This window comes from Epinephelus lanceolatus, chromosome 22 (genome assembly GCF_041903045.1).
Source record: "Epinephelus lanceolatus isolate andai-2023 chromosome 22, ASM4190304v1, whole genome shotgun sequence".
NCBI lineage: Eukaryota > Metazoa > Chordata > Actinopteri > Perciformes > Serranidae > Epinephelus > Epinephelus lanceolatus.
Genome location: NC_135755.1, coordinates 23,931,635 through 23,953,402, shown reverse-complemented (window position 1 = coordinate 23,953,402; position 21,768 = coordinate 23,931,635). Strand labels below are relative to the sequence as shown.

The following is a 21,768-nucleotide window of genomic DNA, read 5'->3' as shown; positions in this document are numbered from 1 at the left end:
TTGACAAAGATGGGTTGTATTTTTATTTTCATGCTTGATTTTTGATGCGTCTGATAAGTATCGACCGGCTAGGATTTTATTAGCCTCACTCCCATGAGTTGCAAATCAATCCTCACTGGCGCTTTTATCTCTTTTTACACAAAATAGGCTGAACTCGAGGGCCACTTAAACACGACTGCCTCAGTTGGACTGTCAAGTACAGCCTCATTGTTAAAACACCAGAGAATGAGGAAATCAGGCCCTTGAGGCAAAAGCTTCATATGGCACTGTGTTGAAATTCAGTTTTTGATTTAGCCCTGTAATAAACTCCCCGGAAAATCTGGACTGCACTGTAGTCTGACCTACCATAAGGAGGGACACATTTGCTTTCTGTTCTATTCATGCCATGTACGCGGGTTAGGGGGGCGCCTGCCAAAAACAGCCGGCCCTTCGAGGGAGGCATCTGACTGGTGCTTCAACTTTTTTCTTCTCCAAACTTCGCAGTACAAACACACACACTTGCACACATAAACTAATACTTAGACACAGACATTTACAAGGTCCATAAAAACAAAATCAGATGTACTTTTTGTTTGTTGGTAAAGAAATAGATGAGATGCCTTTACAGATGGTTGACTGCACGACTCAAACCAGTGGGGAACTGAATGGTGTACAGACTGGGAATTTGGCACATGTTTCGCTGGAGTTACTAATTAATAAGCAGCATGCACTGGACCACATGCTGTGTATTAATAAGTGCAGGTGCATTCCACATAATCTTTTAGTCAATCACAGTGTTTGTAGGCCACACTGTTCGAGAACTGAATATTCATCAAGTCAGTCATTTAGTAAAATGACCACCTCAATACAAAGGCACACACACATGCACCGATTCTGCAAACAATCCTGTAAAAGAAGAAATTGCTCTGTGTTTATTTAGGTGATTGATTCAGAAATTGATCGGCAGTGGGCGCAAGGCCTGAATACAAAAGAAGGCAACCTGATATAAAGTCATTTCTTTCATCTTTCTAGAAGCGCAGAGTGCTGTATCTGAGTGACTCCGAGCTCGCGGTGCACCTGTAAGTTCATACTGTACCCAAGTGAGACTAGTTCAAACATGATGGCCTTCACCTGCTATCTTTCTACTTGCCTTGAACATCAAGATTACAGAGCTCAAAGTAATGAAAGTGGGAAAGTCAAACACCCCTGGAGTGCACTGCGCCATGCCGTGCTATTTTCCCTCAACTATCTTTCTTTTAAACAAAGTGTGCTTTTCTTTCTTTTAGCCTTCTATCTCTGTACACCTGTTATTAGTTTCGATACATTTCCATTCATTTCGCTCCATGCTGCCTCTCCTGTGAGCACAGCAGCTGTATCCTCATGTTATTGGCTTGTGATGCACTTTGGTTCCCATAGAAACCAGTCAGTCGCCCAGTAGTGCTGAGGGTAGAACACCTCTGTAAGTGTCTTGAAAGTGGTTATAATAGATTCTACTGTATGAGCAGTCTCTGTTTATAACTGAGTCCCTAAGTAATGTGTCGTATCAAGTGATTTCTGTGGGAATGTGAAATTTTCGCACTCTAGAATAGTATAGCCACAAGCACAAGCATGCATGAAAGCACTGAAGGCGCATATTTCCATTGCGTAACTGTAAACACATGATTCGTGCGGGACTTTCTGTACACCACTCTGACGGGCATTTTACTGTAAATTTGACGTATCAGAGATCATAAAACATTTTCCTGCAGAAGAAGAGCAAGATATTTGTGGACAGTCAGTTCTTCTGTACCCTGAGGTAGCATGAAATAATACACTGGCTGAACTCTGAACACATTTGTGTACATCAAGGTTGCATTTAGCCAGAGAGACTAAACATCTGAAGGGCTACACCATCTGTTGTTTGCCTTTTATACAATTTCCTTCCTCCTATTTCTCCACATAAATGAACACACACATCTCACCATTTTAACTTTGCTTAGTCAGAGAAGCTTGTATCGAATAACCCAGACATATTAGAATCATTTAAAAATCTGACAGAGAGCTTCAACTTGTAGCCCTCGTCTGCATGTGTATTCATACAAGTTCAAGGTAAGACGCTATCAGAGATTTTCAGACTCGACCAAAGATGCAATTTCGTTTTTAATACTGCAGTATAATATAATAATCTCAAGTCCTGCGCTTTGACAGTGACTTATTAGTCAAATCATATTTTATTGATCCCCTCCTTTATGAACTAAAATTGCAGTAATTTGCATTTGTGGTAGACAAGATGGAATTAAGACCAGAGAGAGCTGTCAGTTTTGATTCTATTTTTTTTTTCCAACCTAATAATGTGGCCTATTTAGCTTTTACAGCTGAAAATGACCTTTTTTTTTCTTTCTTCTTTAACTTTACCCACTGTCTTTGTCTTGCTATCTATCTCCCTATAACTCTAAGTGACTGAGTATAGGGTGAATTTAATGATTTGATGTTAACAGTGAAATGGGTCCTTGGGAGCTTCAACAGCTGAAAAGAGCAACCATTTGGCCAGCGGACCTGCTTGCCTCAGCACTTAGAGGCACACGTTTAAATGTTCGGCTTTCACCCGGAATGGCCCACAAGAGGGACGCCTGAAGGGGGTTGGGGGTGCGGAGGCTTGATGCTGAGGTCCTGGGGAATTGCATGGTCATTCATCACATTAATGAGTCATGTCACTTTATTTACAAAAAAGGGAGAGGTTTTTTTTCCTATGGATGGGCTTCGATATCATGATGCGGCTTTCTGTTAATGTTGGCTGAAGTTAATCGAAAAAAAAGGCAAGGTAAGAATTAATCTACAGTAGCCCAGGTAGCCAGCAGAGCCAGGCCAATTGCAGCTGAATATCTGTGAGTTGGTTGTAATCTGACACCAGCAAGGTTCAGATTTGGCTGGGTTTATGAGATGCAGACATGGGGCGATTTTGGCTCAGAATCAGCTCCAGTTATTAGCACTTGGGCAAGCTTTGGGCCAAAGGCGGCCCATTCATCATACCTGAGGCAAAAGTCTGTGCAACCAGCTGTGCCCAATGTAGGTCATGGTTGGGCCAGGCAATTTTGGCTAACATGGGAATGTAAAAGTCTTGGGGTGCTTGGTTTGTATACAGAACTGCTGCTTTATGAGTGGTTGTTTTTCTGTTACAGTGATGTATTCTCCATTTCAGATAGATAAAATAACAATCAACAGAAAATGATTATATATTTAGATTTGAGGTCATTCCATACCAACTCGCCATGACCTCCCAGTTCATGTCATGGATTTTCTTGAAACAACCAAATTGCAAAATCCTGTATATCTACTCCAAATACTTGAATTTTTGACCCAGAGCTAAATTCATCATAAATGCTGTATCAGTATTGAGCTGAGGAGCTACGATTGATGTTTTGTCATGACACACTGAAAAGATGACCTCATCTAGTATGCAACAAACCAAGCTATTACAAGCTGTAATTTGAAAATTTCCTGAAGCCAATGGAAAATGGGCTCAAAAGGTATCACACAGAGATGGAAAACCTTGAAGTCAACATCGTACAAATGTTTACCGATGAAATGAAACCATTGATTGTAATCCAGTCTACTGTGAACCGGTGTTTTTGGATGTTCAATACAAATTTCAGTCCAATTGCAAGGTCCCATGAGTTTGATAGAAAGTTTTACATGTATTTTTAAAGGAAGTCAATGGCATGAAATAGGATGTCCTAGATGAGCTGGTATGGAATGACCCTGGACAGATGGAAATGGTTCTGCTCTTTCATAACATTTAGTCGCCCATAGTAGTTCAATATATAGCTCATTGTAGCACTTAAAGAAGTATGCATAGTGCTAGCTTCCATGTGGCTGGTAAGGGTTATGGTGGTAGATCCTATTCCTGCCTGTGGATGTAGAGTGAAACAGCCTTGGTATGCAGGTTAAGCACAAAGTCAAATCCAACAATTCTGCAAACTCAGTTCCAACTACTGTTCATATCATGTTGGTGGACTATTATCACTAGCTTCCTCCCACACTCTGGTTGCCTCGTGAAAGCTCTGATACAGACAGGGCAGGGAGATTTAAATAGGAGTGTGAGGATATTGGAACTATATGACATTTTTCTTTGCCTGGGAAATCCAAATCTGCAATATTACCATTTCAGGGGTGAGCGGATTTAAAGCACGATGCACTGATAAATTTCAGGACAGGGTGAAATAGATGAATCTCAAGTTATTTACCCTTTTTAATTGGAAATGTCTGTCACAGGGCAGCAAGCCGAGTCCTCTTCCAAGCCATTATCTGTCTGCCTTGATCATTTGCAGGTATTTTATGGAGAGTGATGTGCTGAGTGTCAACGGTAGCTATTGAATTTATTCCTGCTGGATTTTTATAGGCTTAAGAATACAAACGCTGAGGAGTGGAAAAAGCTTGCAAAAGGTCAGCTTGTTAATCACATCACTACATTTACTGTTTTACAGATTCACAGATGAAGACTGATGAGATTTTACTGACAGTAAAGCCAAATCGTTTAATTTACTTTTAAGCTGAACTCTCAAGTTTGACAACCCCTGTGGAGTTCACATGATTAATCTGTCACCGGTTGAGCTTCAAATTTACTTTCATGACTAGCTAACTAGCAAGAACTGTTATCTCCTAACAGGGGTTGGAGCTGTGTTTTCAGTAGACTTAAACAAGCTGCCTTTTAGCAAGCCCTTGGGTTTCACTCATAATTGCTCCCCGGGGTCCTGTCAATAGTTTCTACCTGCTCTTGAGCTCTCATTCCCGGGCTGTCATCCTTGCTCACTGCTTGTCTGGGCCCCTGAGTGACACAGCAGCGTCACAGGATGAGCTCTGTTGAAGGATATCTCTGGCTCTAAAGGAGGACACCACTGGGACACCACCAGCCCGGTGGATGATGTCACACTGTGACAGCGGCGACTACTTGAGCTCAAAACAGTTGGATGTGGACTGCCCAGGGACTGTGGGTGTTTATGTGGGGTTGTGTACCATCGTGTATATGCTCGAGTATGTGTGTGAAACGCTTACTAAAATGAGATCCAAATGCATATCCAGGGAAACTGCCAGACATAATATTCCTTAGAAAAACTGTTTTGCTGTAAGCACAGACACATTCTTGGACTATACTGAGACTCCCCGCACAAAAAACCAAATGTGCATTCTGTACCAACAAACAATTCAATGATCTCATCTCTTATTCATACAGCACTATAAGTCTTGACAGCACCAATGTCTGCGCTAAAAAAAAATATGTAATACAACAGCCAAGTCATTCTAGTCTGCATTTGTCACAGCAAAAAAGACATCTGACCAAACTCTGATTTAAGCATTACTAGTAATACAAACGTTATCCACCTCTAAAGCAGTCGCTGATATCTTTCGACCATGACAGTACTAAAAGCAACACTTTTGTTTCAGTCTCCTACCCATACAAACATGGATCTCTTGTGACTGCACATTGGCTGCCTGTCCACAGTGTCTAGCAGCAGCACATAAAGGCTCATTTGCACCATCTGCCAGTGGAGGTGACAGGGGCAACTCAAGTGCCAAGGGGCTATTGAAAAAAAAAAAGTACAGCTGCCACAATCTACCTGCTCTTCTGTTTTGCATTCTATGGAATATTTCTTGGTTAAATCGGTCTTTTGGTGGCTTTTGAAGGCTAGCGGTGATGAAAGACTGAGACATTGTGTGCTTGCACACAGTCACAGCAGGGTTTAGCACTTTTTAGCTAATGTTCTGAGCTTTTGGTGGTGACAGGAGGTTGTGGGAAAGGTCTGCTTTACTTAGAGTGTGACTGCATTTGACTGCTATACTGTCTGGTGCACTAAATGGGCAGTATTTCCTGGAGGAATGGTTTTTAGCCACACTAGAGGTATGCATGAAATATCTCAACAACTACTGGATGGATTGCCATGAAATCTCGCAGATGCATTCATTGCCCTGGCAGGATGAATCCAAATGACTTTGGTTATCCCCTGGCTTTTTCTCTGGTGCCACCATACAGTTGACGTTGTTATTTTTAGTGAAATGTCCTGACAACGATTTGATGGATTGCTATGGAATTTTAGACACAAAGGCTTGGGTGGTATCACAGTATTATGGTATACCAGTATGATATTCAGTACCGTCCAGAATACAGGCTCATTTTTTTTTTAACCTCATAAGGAGATGCTGTAATGACGTTGTATTGTATGTAATGCACATCACGCGCCACCAGAGGTCAGTCTCTAGCTAAGCTGATAAACAAGGCAAGTGCAAGTGGTGAAGATAATGGTACAGGACTGTGAACACCCTCAACAGCAGAGAGAGACTGCAGGGAAAAGCAGCATATTTTTACATCTAACTCGTGAATTAAGGGTTTATTCAGACCAAACCAGAGTTGGTAATTGTTGGCCTAACTAACTAGGCGACTAATAAGACTAACTAAGATCATTTTGGTGAGCTTTATTTTTTGTCAGTTTGTATGAAGTGCACTTTACCATAAGCGAACAAGGCATTTCAGCTAGTCTTAGTTCGGTTAGAGAAACGTGAATTCAGAAGGTGTACAGTTGTGTTTGTCTGCTTAATAAGAAAAATAAGTGTACAACTATTACCTTACTTTTTATTTTGTGTTTATTTTGTTTATTTATTAGACTGAAAAAGCTAAGAGAGCTTGCAGAACAAAACAAATTTGCCAGTTAAGTTTGGGATGATAGAGCTGCATACAAATACCGTCATATACCGTATACCCTTCCTGAAATTTCACCAACAGATGGTTCCCAGATGATGAATCCCAAGGACCATCAGATCAAAATTGTGATATGTCCAATACTTTAGTTTATGACCAAATGCCTGCAAAACTAATGACAATCCCATTATTATCATTGCGAGCATGTTAGCAAACTGACACTAGATCGTAGCTCAATCCAAAGCACCACTGTGCAGCCTCACAGAGCCGCTTGCATGGCTGCAGACTCTTATTCTTGTTGTATCAAGATTCCTCAGTAGACTGATTTCAGTGCAGAATTTGATACAGCTGTCACATCTTCAGTTCATTTAAACTCTGATTGTCAGTGTCAAAGAAGAGAAGAACATGTCCCCGAACTTGCAGATGTACAACAAGACAGTTGTAGACAAATATTGGTGTGCCAACCGTCTTTGTAAACTGCTGATGAAGCGAGGGATTCCACTTTGATGGTAATTTGAGCACAGACATTCTTAGACAAGGATGTTTCATGAGGGTTGATTCTGTCCCTTCACATCTCTCTCAGGACTTCCCACTTCCAGAAACTTCCTAACAAAGTTAGTGATCGTTGGTGCAATGTGTCATGCTTCTGACGGTTTGATTGTTTCTGTGTTTTCACATGCAGAGGAGCGGAGAGAAAAAGAGAGCTTCATGTGTTGCTCAAGGTCCTTTTAGATACTCCCCATCCCACATCTCCCTGCACAATTAATTTTATCTTTGGGGTATTATCAAGAGGGAGCCTGGCAAAGCAGCATGACAGAAAAACGGCCCAGAACCCCGAGGCCCAGGGTGGGAATTAATCTGTTTGACAAGATCTCTCACAAACGATTTGCCTGGCTTTCCTTCAGTTGGATGTTGCCACTACCCTGCATATCTGAGGGGGTGAAGAATAAGCATGTTTCAAGTATAATGTGGACTGAATCGACTCAAAACGTCAAAGTGAGCAGTGACAGGGTGTCATTGATGTGTATGAAACACGAGAAAAACATGTAGCCGTTACAGGTGTTGGGAGTTAAGACTGTTAAATGAGCATTAGGACTGCTCATATCAACCATGCAGCCACAATAATTCATTCCTATCACTGCCAGCTGACATTATTTCCTCCACAAAGCAGAATCTAGTCATGAATCAAGCTCCCAAAAATGGTTAGCCCTGTTCTTCTCCTGCTTTCCAAACTATTGACATCAAGCAGACGTTTGATGCATTATCTGGGATGCAGAAAATTAATCAAAGTAATGATTGAATAATTATCTCAAGTGCAATTAATTAAACATGCCAATGAACTCATCTTGAACAGCTGTCCTAGCTTCACCACTTAATCACTTGTGAGAATTACCAAACACAAATGGAGGACGCCGAGTGCATGCAATAATCTCTGCAAAGTGCATTGTTTACAAACAGTAATTAATATCACACCGTGTATTAGCAGGCTAAGTGACTGCAGTGCACTTCTATAATTGCACCAGAGAGAGTTGGGTTTCTTCCCCACTCTTGCCTCAGACACCTCTTGTTAAGACAGGAGATAGATTATAAGACTGAGTGCTGACATTATAGACCGCATTCCGAAAAATTCAACACAGATTTACAGTGTTTTCGATTCCATGTTTTGTGGGTGCCGTAGTGCCTTATTAAAATGCCAAAAACACATCATCCCTCATTGTAAAATCTATGATTTAACCTACTGAATGTCCTGGACACCATTACCCTGATAATTCATGCTCAACTCAATTTCTGCCCACCTACTGTAAAATGGATTTATTTTATGTTTCTGCCTGAGAATGTGAAATAGTTCCCACTATATTTGTTGGCAAAGAACTGCCTAAAAGTGTCAGTGAGCTCCCTTAGTGTCTCAAGAAGGGATAGTTGTTACCACGCCAATGTGGGAGTCTGTGGCATTCTGCGATGAGGTAATTTCGGGCATCACATATACGGCTTTCATGGTCCGTGGAGCCTGACAGTCACAGCGGACTCCAGGAAATGGTCTGTGTGGTTCTGACATATGAGGGATCTATCTTAGACAGACTAGCGTCTGGAAACAGGAATGAAGATTGACAACGAGGGGCACCGGGCAGCAGACAGCCAAAAAATGAACTGGACAAGAACAGTGACTAACACTTCATATGAGGCCATTTGTGAGTTAAAGTTATGCTTTACTGATTGCAATAATAATGAAGATCTCTAGCCTAGTTCAGCACAATGGACTGCTGTATTATGACACACACACATTATTATAATATCAGTAATTACATGCACTTATTATAGCTTACATAAAAATGGTGCTATTGTCCTTAGAATATGAAACCATTGTAGGATTCTGAATATGAAAAAGGATAATTAGAATTTTCATTATGATTTTAATATCTTTCACAGTACTGTACATTTCAGTGAGTACTGTACCATCAGAGCTCAAGTGAGATACTACAGTAATTAAAATAAGCTTAGTGCAAACTGTGTGCCTCACTGCTTTTCTCTCCTTCTGAACTTCAAAATTCCCATGTATAATGACAACATAGAAAATGAAATGCCTTAGAGGCAAGGTAAGAGATAATAAAATACAACGGTAGTGGTCTTTTACTATGCCAGACAAAGGTTACCTTTTAATTACTATGAAGTTGTGTATTCTCTCTAGTTCACAGAATGTGTACATGAATTAAAAAGGACAAATTGACTGTCAAGGGACATTGCTGCCCAACCTACCATACAAATAATCACCTACCTGTAAGGGTTTCTATTAAAACACCTTAGATGTATTTAATAGGAGGACACTGAGACTCTTAAAAAGGCCTTTATTACGAGTTTTCATGTGAGAGAAATTTGATTCAAGAACAAACATTTGATGAAAACAACACAGCTTGGACACTGGACATAAATCTGCATTTTGAGCCACAGCTTCTTGAAATAAAATGTCACCAACTTTATCAATTAATGTGTGGAAAAGCAATTATCTTGAAAAGAAAATGTGCAGTGAAGTAATGTGGCGGGCCTTAATCATCCTTGTGTTGTTGCAAGAAAAGTTGTAGTTTCATCTTCTCTGCTTTGTTGCTTCCTTTTCTGCCTGTCTTTGCATTTGTGTGTTTATGTCATGCTGATATAAAACTTAATAGCTTCAAGAATTGCAGATTTTGACTGGGTTAAAAACTTAGTTTAAAGTACACGCTCATTTTTTGCTGCTTGTCGCAAGCAAAGCAAAGCATGCAGTCACTTTGATCATTTTATTGTTTGTCCAAGCAGAGTGCTTTGTTGGAATCGATTTCCCTCCAGTATAATTGGTGTCATGCCTGGTTTGGCTAAATAAGCCATTACACCAGAAGATACTCTGGCAAACTAAAAGGGCATTGCTGACACTTTGCCTAAGAATATACTGGGCAATTACATTGACAAAAAAAGGTTTTTGGGCAGTATGCTGTACAAAGCTCTTAGAACAATTTCAAGTAGTATAAATAGGAATTACTCACACTTAGCCAAGACATGTCAGTTTTCTAATCACGTGTCTCTTCCGTATGTGATTTTAAGGTTACATATGTGCATTATAGACAATGTGGACAACTGATATTTTTTGTTTTCCCATTGCAGTCAAGCATGGTTCATGTAACATTCAGATCATGAATGGCAATAACATTTGCTGTTACCAAATTCTGCAATATATCATCTCGTTTTAACTTACATGTTTTTAGCAGACTTTTACTGTGATTGAAGCGCATTACCGCAAAATGGGTTCACCTCTGATCATTCAGTCACGCTCAGTGAAAGTCTGTAAAACCCCAATTCACTGTCAGCTATCCAGAGGAGCTTAATGTATTTTTGTTAACAGAAAAGTACAAGGTTAAAAGGTTAATATCTGGCAGTGACTACAATTCTCTATGCTATTGTAGCAGCGCATCCCCCTCCCCCCTCCCCTTCTCGCTCTCTCTCTCTCTCTCTCTCTCTCTCTCTCTCTCTCTCTCTATCTATCTATCTATCTATCTATCTATCTATCTATCTATCTATCTATCTCTCTCTCTCTCTCACACACACACACACACACACACACACACACACACACACACACACACACACACTATCACTCTCTCGCTCTTCCACAATTGTGTTATTGTGTGAGTGCACACTCACACAGATGCACACACACTCATGGTACTCTCTCTCCTCCCCTCAGTGTACAAGTTGCAGCAGAGCTATCCATCCAAACCCGTAGACCATGAAATTAGGTTAAGACGTAAGGCTGTGAATGACACAGGTGTGGATACAAATGAGAACATCCGAATGAAGAAGTACAGATCCAAGACGGCTGATACTGTAGTCGTTATAGGCATTCAGAATTATATTTCACAGCTTCCTCCTTCATTTTATTTAGTCCACTTTTCCTGTTGTGTATTAGTGGTCAAGACAGGGGCATTAGCATACATGCTGGGAAGCTGTGCGTAAAGATATTAGGAGCTCTGTCATATTCCAAATCTCATTTCCCATAGAAAACTTTAGAGTCACTCAAGCTTGTCTGCACTCCTCTGCTCCCTTGTATAAATCAGAGCATGTCCTTTCTTCCTTTTTCTTTTTTTTTTTTTTTTTTTTTTTTGAATACATTTGGATATTCAAATTCTACGGTCTTGTTCTTTTAATATTTTTCCTCCATGTACAAGTTGGATTTAGCAAATGACGAGCACAATAGCTATAATTGCAGCTCCCTCTTTATGATAGTACTAATTTACAAACCGTATTTCCAGACACAACTCTGGTATTGGTTACTTCAGCTAAACATGGGACTAAATGACTAAATGTTTTTTGCCGTAAATACAGCATTTGCCAAGAAAAAAAAAAAAAAACATTAAAAAATTACCCCCGTAGTAGTACCATTATCGTTAAATCTAAAGAAGGTATTGATTAATTTAAAATGAATATTAATTGTTACTAGTAGATTGAATGTGAACTCTGTCATGCAAATCAGACACCAGCTTAACCATACCTTTTGCCTCACTGTATAAACATCACAATATTTCTTCCATTAGCACTAAAATATGGCATTGATTTTATAATTTGCTGAAAAATTTACCACTAAGAATAAAAACTGCGAGGGAGACTGGGCAGTAACATACAAGGTGATTTTGAGGTGCTTGTAGTAGTACAGATGTATGCCAACATGATGATGTTAAGTGGATCAAGACATAATTTCCATTAATGTTAATTAAATGGTTTGTAAAGAAAAGAAATAGACAGCAATAATAATTGATTAAGTTTCCATACTGTAGGAGAGAGAGAGTACAGAGGATTTTAAATTATTAACATATGGAGTGCCACAGGGCTCCAAATTAGGGCCTCATTTATTACATATTTTTGATTGGAGTAAAAAAAAAATATTGTTCAGGGTTGTCTGCAGCTGATTGCAGAACTATACCACCATTTAACTGAAGGCCTATTTATCATATTCTTGCAAAAGGCCTTTAAAAGAGACAGCTGCAAGTGATTTCAACAGAGCATTTTAAACAGTGATGTCAGACATGAACATTTGTCTCAACCCAAAACAGCCCAGCTTACTGTGAAGCTAATAAATGTAATAGTTGACTGCTTTATAAGGTGCAAATTTTAAAGTTGTACCTTAATCGATGAGACGTATGATATGTGTTTATAAAAATGAAAAATGAATCTATACGTTATGTCTTTTGCGATCCATATCTGTATCAAAACAGTCCCTGCAAATTGATCACAGTGAGAATGTCATGGAATTTCAGTTGAATGTGGGGTGGTTATGATAGCTGTGTGAAACATGACAGCTCACACTTTACAGCTAAAATTAAAATTTTTAGATTAATGCAGCTTTTATACTGCTCAATAAGGAAGATCAGTAATTATTTCCTCAAGTGCGATAAACTGCAGGTTGATAGAGATAGGCAAATTTAATGTTGTTCGTTTATACCAAATTTGGCTGTTCAAAATTATGCCAGTAAATTGAAAGCACTGCATTAAGAAAGAAGTGAAGGCCAATTAGTTTAAGATGATTACATAAAGGCAAGGCAATAAAGGTGGGGTTTTTGGGAGTGATTTAAAACAGTGCTAGTGATTTGGCAAGCCTCAGAGCTGCACAGACCTTTCCAAAGAGCATTGATGGCAAACACCCAATCAATCTAGACTTTGGAACAGCCAGCCATAATAGAGTTTTTTGTGTGTATAGTGGAGAAGTGAAGCTCCTCTCTCGATGTCTGATCTTTTTTATTTTGTCCTCACATAATACGAGAAAAAGAATCTTACAAGACAAACAATCACAATGTTGTTAAACCATCAGATTCGTCATCAAAGTGCTGTAGAAAGGGTCACAGCTTTTGAAAGCAACCACATCTAGAGCTGGTAATGTAAGAGTGGCATATTGACTATTGCTTTTACTATAATAGGTATTGACCTGTGCATCAGCGAGGATCTGCTGATGTCTGCAGTCCTTCAAATCCCACCGAGTTCAAACATGAAAAGTTTCTGCACCAATCACCATATAAGTCTACATTGATACAAAAGACCGCTGAGCAATTAAAAGGGAATGAAATATGTGCAATGGTGAATGTGATATCAGCTGAATCTGATTATGATTGATAGGCCCTTTGGGGCCATGTGGGGTGCATAAAAGAGAGAGTCAAAAATGAATTTGCCAACTAATGATCCTTTCTGTTTTTGAATTATGTTTAACCTGGGTATTCAAGATAGCATGACAGTGGGGATGAAGGAGTGAAAGTGTGAGTGGAATTGGAATGCCAGTCAAGGAAAACAAACCCTATACACCACAGCAGCGATTTAACTAATTGCGTAGGAGGGCTTCAATGCACACTAACTGTGTTTATATACATTATAAACAAATATCAACAACATAATTCTATTCATAGCCTTAGATGCATCGTTAGCATGCATAGAATAGACTTAAGAGGTAAATCATCTCATTTAATGTGTCAACTGTTTGTGCCTGTTCACATACACACATGCACACACATACACATGCACGTATAATACATAAGCACTTGTGGGATGCCAAAGGGTCAAGTGGTTTTCAATGTGTGCTATGAAAAGTCCTGACGCTAGCTAATATTTCCTGATGTGTTCTTTTTATTTGCATACTGGGTGCTGCCTCAGCCAGCTCCTATTGTCAGAGCTTTCTATTTGAATGTCAACACTATTATTACAGCAGGTGATGCAACAGCAGGTGTCTCTCTGCCTGTCTGTCTCGTATCCGCTGTCTGTCTTCCCGTGCCTCTCTCTCTCTCTCTCTCTCTCTCTCTCTCTCTCAGCCTCTCCTGCTTTCCTTCCCTCAGTTTTGTTTAACAGCTATCATTATGTGTCTGCCAAATGGAATCCACTTGGAATCCACTATTTCTACCCTTTGCGAGCATCTCTATTTTTCTAAGCTTGACATTCTACCACTCTTTCCCACTCACTCTGACTGTAATGGGTGAAACGGAGAAAGCTCCTTGTTGCTGTCTTGCCTCTCTTTTCCTATTGTTTACAGCCGAAGCCTTGACAGTGTTGCTTCAGACTAGCTCGGGGAAAATGGACACTTTGACATTTCACACCCTGAAATGTGGCAGCGCATGGTATTACTAGTAAACACTGTTCATTACTGCCTTGACAGCTGATGACCAAGATTCAACCCTCCTGCACCTGCCTCTGCCAAGACTGCACACAAACGGGACTTTCTAACTTCAAGATGTTCAGAGCGATCAAAGCTGAGAGGCTGCATTCTTTTCTATTTTCTTATCCCGTGCTTTTCTGTCTCCTCGTCCTTACTTTCAACCATGTAATCAAGTGCACTTTATTGCTGTCATGTCTGCATAGGTCTGACTATATTTTCAACTCGGGCTTCATTGATGTTGAGAGACTTCAGGGGTTTGAAATGGGAAGGAAAATATGATAGATTACCTTTTAGAACAGAGAGAATGGCAAAACAAATAGTTTATAAGAATTTAACTTGTAGCCCTAGTTTTGTAATGAATCTGAAAAGTAGTAATAAAGGTTTAATCAATTTGTCTGACACATTTGTCACTAAAATATATATTGTTCAATATGAGCTTGGCATCATGAACTCTCAATTTCCTGTCAAAAGCAATGTAAATTTCAGGATGAGTCATTCATTTTAGGGCTATCTATAAGTCAGTTAGCTTTCTATTTGAATTACTTGTGAAATGTTTCATGAGCTTGTAAAATGGAATAGTAAAACTGTAAAAAATTAATTTCATATCACTGTAGTATGTGTTCTACCAAACGATTGGGACTCCAGCTGCAATTACGACACGGTAGTAAAAGTCTCATTCTTAGATTATACACAGAATAAAATTTAGCTTCAGGTCAAGTGCTTCAGTATTTCCTTATTCAATCTGAATCCCTAATTCACTGCTCATTCATTAAGGCATTGCATTTCTTCAGTTAGTTCAATATGTCATTTTGAGTCGGCATAGATTTGGCAAGCACACTTTAATGAATCTGAAGTGGTCTGGATTGCTTAGAGACTATCACTCCTTCATGATTTACAAGAGGGAGTGAGGTGATTTCATTTTCTTATAAATTTTAATCTGCCCCTCCACTGAGGTGCACAGCTGCTTGCTATGCTTACAGGAACACTATAGGCTACAAAACATGACCACATGATCCCCAAGTAAATGAGATTTCAAGGAAGGTTATGTGAGATTGGTTTATTGATTTAATTCCTTGTAAATATGAGACAAAATTGAGAATTTGTAGAAAACATTGCTAAATTAAGACTTATCTAGTTGTGAGAATGAGACCCAGTCTTGTTGTGGTCTAATTTTTTGATCCAGCATCTTACAGTTTACATCAAGATATTTTTTTTTATGTCAGTGGTCCAGTTTGAGACTGTCATAGAGAAGATAACATTTGGGACATACATAATACTGTATCATCAGCATAATGCCAATACAGAGAGAAATAAATGTACATGCAAAACAAAAAGGGAAGGGCCCAGTATACAGCCTTGTGGAACCCCTGTAAACAGAGAGGGACAAATTGTTCTTTATCAGTTTTAATCATCAAAGAAGAAAATGAGATTGAAGTTGTTCAAACATTTGCTGTTAGGATGATCTGTTTAGAGCCTTGGTTGGAGTCCTCTGATTGAAAACAATAATTTGGAGGAGTAACAAGATAAGATAACAAGATCGCCAAATAGCTACTACTCCAAAAGCAGTAGAACTATAGACCTGTGCAGTCTTTATACAAAAATAATAATCATCATCATCTTTTTCATTTAGAATGGCCAAAAAGAGACTGTTTTGATTGTGTTAGTATTCAGTATTAAATGGCTTTCATCATTGGACATGGCTACACAGTAATTCTAACTCATTCACTTGATCTGGACACTGATTTTCAGCTTAATTTATTTATATATATTTTTTATTTTAAATCATTGATATCTGGATACTTCAAGTGTATTTATGTAGCTGGTACAGATTAATAACCATAATATATTAGACTTGGTTGACAGTATTGACAGTCTGGACAGACCGTTTACCCAAGGCTTCCCTGTTGCAAGCCATGGGTATAATATACTGTATTAAGACAGTAATCACAATAGCCTTTTGTGCTGCTATGTTGCTCCCACTACAGTGTATTCAGAACCGATGTCTTTGTTCAGACAAGCAAAAAATAATCTTACAAAAGTGTTAATCCTACAAATGGTAGATTTACGGGCGAGCTCTCAGATTTAAATAATAGATTTGACCATGAATCACTTGGCACTCAAGAACCAATGATGTAACCAATAACCAATCAACAAAGTGCATTGTTGGAATCATCTATAGCCAAACATGATTCAGGGTCTGTGCCGGTGCAGGATGTGGTCAGAGAGTGTATGAATTTCGGAAATGATTCACCCATCAGATTTTTAATGGTTTCTATGGGGATGATGAGAGTAGACAGTTGGACAGTGGTTCGTCTTGCACCTCTGTACCATTCAAATTTAACAATTTGAAGGCAGCAAATTATGAGTTATCATAGGTCTTCTGCAACATAGAACATAACATGATTTTTCAGTAATAATATTGAGGATCATTACCAAGACATTATTCATTTTTACAAATGACCCAGGAGTTATTATATATTGTAGAAATATATAATATATGCTGTCATTTTACATTTGATATCATTGGAAAGGCGTACACCAGCCTTTGCGCAATCCTGATTTATTACATTCTGTGCCATCATCAATGCAGTTTAAAAACAAAGACATGGTATGCAAAGAACATAACAGAAATCCCTCAGTTATTAAGTCCGTAAGATATACCTGGTAGAAAATTAGCCTAGATTATGCACATATCATATTATCTCACAGTTTTGCCCTTGAAACTATATGCCCAATCTGTGCCTATGCTATAAATTTCAAATGACATATGAGTTTCATCACTGAAGAGATATGGGATTCATTTTGGCACAACTAAGCATTTTAATGATAGTCACTAATATCATTCATATCTGCAAAATTTCCAGTTCAGTGGCTGAATATTCTCATATCCGGTGGGAGTGGGAACGCCACTATGTCTTCCCAAAGAGGCAACAGCAATATTGCATGTCTTTTGAGTATATGCAAAGCATTTCCCATTTTCCTTCAACAGCGCTCACTCAGAGCAGCCATGGCAAATATCATTAAATGCCCCGCTAACACCCTACCCCCTCTACACACTCACACATATACACAAACAAACACATGCACAAAACCACCTCTCCCTTCTCTGTGCCCGTACTCATTTTTCCCCTTCTTTTTTCTTCCTGGCTATCACTCAGTGGCAGTGCACGAGGGAAAGGGAGTGCATTGATCTGCCAAAGTGAGCAGCCATTTCACAGGGCGAGTCTGCGCGGCGCTCCTGTCCCTGAATGGGAATTGCTCATTTCACCTGGCCGCCTTGCCTTTAGCAGACTAGTGGGAAGCCCCTGCTAGAGAGGGACAGAGGGAGGGAGGGAGTGCAGGAGTCAGGGCCCCGGTCAGGGCTTGGCAGGCGGCAGATAAGAGCTCCTCATGCTGCTCCTGCATGCACTTACCACTGCTGCCGGAGCTCAGCCTCTCTCACTCCCTGTCTCTCTCTCTCTGTCTTTCACACACTCACACGCACATACGCAGAGCTTTTCTCCACACATGTGAGGCACTAATAATAACTTTGGCGTTCTGGTGAGTCAGCCTTCTTTCCTCAGGCAAGGATAAAAGTAAAACATGGTGCCTTTATTGAGTCTGAAATCACTAACTGTGGAATTCCCAGAACAGGGCTTTAGCTCGGCCTGTATTCCATTCAGTGCCAAGATGCCATGTGTCCACAAGATCTAATATTGTGTCCAAAGCAGGTGCTGATAGACTGATAAACAAGCCAGTAAACTATTTATGACATTCACATGAACAACATACAGTACAGGGAATATGTACTTGTGAAAATCAAAACAGTTGTAGCTGAATAAATTAGCTCATTTCCATTTCAATATGGATGGACTGTGTGTTTCTTAAAAATCAAATTAACATGTTCTACAAAATGCCGTGTTGCCAATTTCCACTTTAAATTAGGTATTTCATATACCAACAGTCTTTTTGCAATTAAGTTTATATATACTGCTAATTTGTTTTGCCAATTTTGCTCTACAGGAAACGCAATAATTGCCTGGTTTAGCTTTTTTTTTTTTTTTTTCCAATGAAGTGCTGCAATTGTGCGCTGCATGCAAGATGTAGGGAGGTAATGGACTTGTTGAGACTAGTTTTGGGACACGTTGCCACTTCCATTGAAAAAGTTACTATTTATAAATTTCTTGAATATTGCGTTTTATTGAATGCTTTTCACACAATGATAAATGGACTGCATTTATATGGCACTTTTCTATTTTTAGGGACCACTCAAGGCGCTTTACAACACAGGCACCATTCAGCCATTCACAGGATGAATGGCCAAGGTGCCACCTGCTCATCAGATTAACATTCTCACGGACTTTGCAGTGAACTTTAAGGTTCAGTATCTTGCCAGGACACTTTGACATGAAGCATGCAAGGGCCAGGAAACGAACCATCAACCTTCCAGTCGGTGGACAAGTGATTTCCCCCCTGAGCCAAAGCCACCTTAATGGCAGTGAATGGAATTTTGTTTGCATTGCTTATGTAATTGAAAAATGGCATCTTAAAAATTGACAAAAGTCTGGATAATCTAATGCCAGAGACAGATATTGTAATACTGGCTTGGCTTAATACCAGAATTAGGTGAAACACTGCTATTATCACTGCTTCAGAATTTTTACTGAGATTTATGCCGTTTTGTCAATATATCATGTCAACTCAGTCTGTCTCCGCCAAACTTAACCTGCATATAAGCGGAGCCTTCAGCATTTCAGTATCTGACTCACCTCTCCATCAGTGACCACCTACCCCTCCACCTCCCCATCCTTCATTTGTCCGAAACGCATTCCATCCAGCCACTTCATTCCCCTACTTCATCCTTCACATGTTCTCAAATTTATTTCTCTCTATCTCTCTACCCTGGTCAGCCCACTTCCCTCCCTCCATCTAGCCCTATCTCTCTGCTGCTCTCCTTGCTCAGTGACAGTCTCATCACACTCTATCAATCAGGCTTGTGAGGCCCGGGCGCAGTGCAGCACAGCATCGCACAGTCCTAGTCTGGTCCCATCAGTGCCAGTCAGTCTCCCTCACTCTCTCAGTCACTTTAAAAAGGTTTAGGTTGCCAGATATAGTCTGGGCCCCCCCCCTCGCCCCATCGCAGGTCAGGAGATGGGAGGGATTGAGCCGGAGTCGAGATTCAGCTCAGCTCTTGATTTGATATCACTTGGCATGTTCTCTGTCCTGCCTCGACACTCGAAATATAAAAATCTGCCTTTTTAAACAAAGACGGAAATGTGGACACATGATCAGCTGGAACCCTTGGCTGAAAAATTTCAAAAAACGTAAAGAAAACGCAGCATGTGGGCGCCCTTGATGTGTCGCATGGAATTTGAGAAAATGAGGAATGATGCAAAACAGAGGTCAGAACATTCTTGTCCTACGCTCATCAGATATTCTTTTCAGTCTCTTACCTGCCGCAGGCCTCATCCTGTGGTTGACGTCTCAGGAAAGAGAACTGCATAAATGAGAAAGACAGAGAGGAACAGGACAGAGATGAATAGCTTAATCAGCCTGTCTGTGGAGTAAAGAGCCAGCATTTCTGTACATGTATCGCAAAAAGCAAGGAACGCTTCATTTAAAAAAAAAAAAGCACCAATGAAGTTCACTGTACAGTGCTTGCTATAAAAACTCTTCCTGCTATTTTTTGTTCATTTAATGAGTTAATTACTCAACACCATTATGTAGAAAATATATAGTAAAGACATACAGGATGCTTGTTTCACAACCAAATTTCAGTTGAAGGAACAGAAAATTGCATGTGCACTAGAGAATGACTTAACCGCAGTTATCGATTGGCTTTGTGAATTATAATGAAAACAAGTGTAATTACATTTCCCTTTAAGTAGCACAACAAATTAGGCTTGTGAGTTATTCTGGAAGCAAAAGAGAGGAGAAAAAAAAGTCTTGCATTTAATGTGCTGGGAAGATTTTCTCAGGCTATTTTCTTGCTAAATGCATTAGCAGATGCTGCTGTGCCCATACAAGCCTGTGGTCTAATATTCTTGTAAATGATTAGCTACTTATTTAACCAACAGGGTGAAATGTGCTCTGGGTGGTTACAACAAAAATGAGTGAGGGATAAACATTTTTTTTTTTTTTTTTTTTTAATAGCTACAGTGGGTGAGCTTTAATTTGACTCATTATCTTTTAAAACGTTATTGTGGGGTTTTATGGCAGTCAAATGAGATGATTAGCGATGATGATTATGAATGTCATGATTACAGTGGTCTCTGTGCCCAAAACTTCTCATTCGTGCTAATTCACTGTCAGTGTTCTGTTTGGATGTAGTTGGCAGAACAAAACCTTGCTTCAATTTCCAGTTTTTAGTTGCATTAAAAGGTCGTCATGGATACTTGTTGAGCCAGAATTATGATGTAAAGTTTTAGGGTCCAAACGTGTAAATAACAGGGGGACATAATTACCCAGGTGAGGATATGGCAGGTCCCTAGCCCCTTCAACCTGACTTCATCAGCAGTGTGTTTTTGCTAAGTTCCTTGTTATCTGCTTTCTCTCTATACACCCTGTTCATGCTAATGAATCCACAAATTAAATTGTAGAACAGAGGAATATTAGGGCGCCTGCCGTTTTGATGTGGTGAGGAATACTCAATTAGGCTGGATTTGGCCCCCGTAATTATTACATTATAGCTAAGATAAGTGTTCAATGGCAACAAATGCTTTGATGGACTCCATTCTGTAACAAAGGCAATGGGTGAGCAAAGACGAAAATGCCAGAACAGAAGAGCGAAGGGGTAAAGGGAGAAAAAAAAAAGCAAGTGAGAAAGTGACAAGAAAGCTATCGCACGGGAGCTCCTGTCTGCAGCAGCCATATTTCATTACACAGCACCAAAGCTTAGGAGGCAATCAAGCATATTTAGCCATCCTCGTCTCGCCCCCCCAAAGCAATTATTACTCCCCAGTTTTTTACTGTGCTTTGCCATGGGGAAAATGAACCGCAGTACTTATCAGCTCAATGCATACACAAGTGACTGGGGTGGAGGACATGTAGGTGTGCATGTGTGTGTGTGTGTGTGTGTGTGTGTGTGTGTGTGTGTGTGTGTGTGAGCAAGGGCATGCGCGGATGCTTTGTTTATGTTTTGGGGAGGCGTCGGAGGGGAGGGTGGTGGCGGGCTGACCACTAGTGAGCAATAGGTTACCTTTTTCAATCCCATTAGCTCGCTAACATCAGCACATTTAGGGGCAGCAGGCGGAGCGAGTGGAGATACAGAGATAACCATAAACATGTCACCAAAAATGCATTGTTATTTGCATTCATATTGGAAAGAGCCAAATTGATGTGGGGTCAAACAGGGAAGGTGAGGGTTTATGACCTGTGCATAGCTCTGCTGTCAGCAGCTCTGATCTATCGGACCGGCCAGCCTTGTCAGGCTTTACGCCTGATTATATTATCATGGCTGACGATCAATGCGAATGAATGATCGTTC

General features: G+C 39.9%; 1 protein-coding gene across 46 annotated transcripts in view; it reads right to left on the bottom strand.

Annotated features, from left to right (window-relative positions):
- Positions 1-21,768, bottom strand: part of ptprda (protein tyrosine phosphatase receptor type Da) — a 428,165-nt gene that overhangs the window by 208,460 nt on the left and 197,937 nt on the right. For all 46 annotated transcript variants that reach the window (XM_033651569.2, XM_078164079.1, XM_078164087.1 and 43 more), the window contains exon 7: positions 19,736-19,779. The gene's annotated coding sequence lies outside the window, so the exon portion shown is untranslated. The remainder of the gene's footprint in view (positions 1-19,735; positions 19,780-21,768) is intronic.